This window comes from Myxine glutinosa, chromosome 6, assembly GCF_964187855.1.
Source record: "Myxine glutinosa chromosome 6, kmMyxGlut1.1, whole genome shotgun sequence".
In the NCBI taxonomy this organism is placed as follows: Eukaryota; Metazoa; Chordata; class Myxini; order Myxiniformes; family Myxinidae; genus Myxine; species Myxine glutinosa.
In genome coordinates, this window is record NC_136266.1 from 52,863,188 (window position 1) to 52,865,535 (window position 2,348).

The following is a 2,348-nucleotide window of genomic DNA, read 5'->3' on the forward strand; positions in this document are numbered from 1 at the left end:
TGGCTGAATATGATTCAAAACTGAAGGTCCATCTTACAACTATTGACTATTATAGCTGATATACAGTTAAAGTTCAGGTTCTGGACCCGAGGTTTGCCTGTTGAACAGCTATACTAATTGGTGTTGCCTTCAGTTTGGAGTAGTGATCTTCCAAACTACAACCAATTATCTGTGAACCTGTGCAATGTATCAAAGGTTATATATACATATACAGTCACGTGAAAAAGTAAGTACACCCCATGTAAAGTTTTGACTTTTTCAACATATTTCAACATACAGCTATTTGATCTTCATTTCAACAATATTGATAGATAAAGGTGATATAATATAACAAATATCATGAAACATTTACATTTTGAAGTCCATTGTATAATTTAAACAAACATAAATGCAAATTTCGCATGTGGAAAAAGTAAGTACACCCTTGGCTCTAATAGGTGGTATTGCCCCCTTTGGCAGAAACAACCTCAAGTAGGCGTTTCTTATAACTGTCTACCAGTCTCTGACATCGACTGGGAGAAATTTTTGCCCACGCCTCCATGCAGAATTATTTAAGCTGTGCGATGTTTGAGGGGTTTCTTGCATGCACAGCTCGTTTCAAATCCCGCCACAACATCTCGATGGGATTTAGATCCGGGCTTTGACTTGGCCATTCCAGAACCCTCCATTTCTTTCTTTTTAGCCATTCCTTGGTGGATTTACTGTTATGTTTAGGGTCATTGTCATGTTGCAAGGTCCACCATCGGTTGAGCTTCAACTTTCCGACAGATGGCCTCACATTATCCTCAAGCACCCTCTGGTACAATGAAGAATTCATTGTGGATTCTATGATGGTGAGCTGCCCAGGCCCTGATGCAGCAAAGCTGCCCCAAACCATAATATTTCCACCACCATGCTTTACAGTTGGTATCAGGTTCTTGTGGTCAAATGCTGTCTTTAGTTTTCGCCAAACATGTCTTCTGGTACTGTGGCCAAATAGCTCTACCTTTGACTCATCTGTCCAGAGCACATTGTTCCAGAAGTGCTGGTCTTTGCCTTGGTGTTCATTGGCAAACTTTAGTCTTGCCGTGATGTTCTTTCTGGACAGCAAAGGTTTCCTCCTGGCACACCTCCCATGTAGATCAAATTTGTGCAGCCTCTTTCTAATGGTAGACTCGTGCACTTTGACATCAACAGTGGCAAGAGCTACCTGTAGGTTCCGTGATGATATTCTGGGGTTCTTAGAGACTACTTTCAGCATCTTGCGGCCTGCTATCGGGCTGAACTTGCTGGGGCGGCCTGGCCTGAACAAGTTGGCAGTTGTTTGGAATCTTCTCCACCTGTAGATGATCTTCCAGACAGTCGAATGATTGGTTTCAAATTGTTTGGAGAGCTTTTTAAATCCCTTCCCAGACTCGTAGGCATCTATAACCTTCTTTCTGAAGGCCTCAGAGAGCTCTTTTGATCAAGGCATGGTGACGCCGCACACTTCAACAACAAAGAGCAAACCAAACTAAATGTCTGAGGTTTAAATAAGACAGGTTCCTCAAAGATCCTCTCCAACAATGTTCTAATCATTTGCACCTGAGCTGGTGCACCTGATTCTAATTTTAGGTATTTGAAGTAGTGATAAATGTGGGGGTGTACTTACTTTTTCCACATGCGAAATTTGCATTTATGTTTATTTAAATTATACAATGGACTACAAAATGTAAATGTTTCATGATATTTGTTATATTATATCACCTTTATCTATCAATATTGTTGAAATGAAGATCAAATAGCTGTATGTTGAAACATGTTGAAAAAGTCAAAACTTTACATGGGGTCTACTTACTTTTTCACGTGACTGTATGTATGCATATATATATATATATATATATATATATATATATATATATATATATATATATATATATATATATATATATATATATTGTTACGGATCCGGGGGTCGGCGCTCCCCTTACCAAGGGGGGGTTAATCCCCTTGTCTTTCAAACTGGCCGATCCCCCCAGTCCTGGAAATTATGACGTCACTTCCGGTCGGTATTAGCAAGGGTGATTGGTCAATGGAGTCCCAAACACCTGCTTACTAACCCGACCGTAAAGCGAGGAGATAACTCCCACCCGGGCCGCAGCGTTAATGGATATGCCGAGCAAAGCGAGCTGCGACTCGGGCGGTTAGCAAAAAGACTAACCGGATTCTGAGTGGTTCTGAAATCGTGCCACCGGTACTCAATTGAGGAAAAGACGAAAGCGATCGAATGAGAGGAAATCAGAGGGTAAGGAACAACAAATATGGTTTATTAATTACACTAATAAAAGAGGAAATGATAGAAGGGCATGCACAAGAAGAAGAGCAAAAGG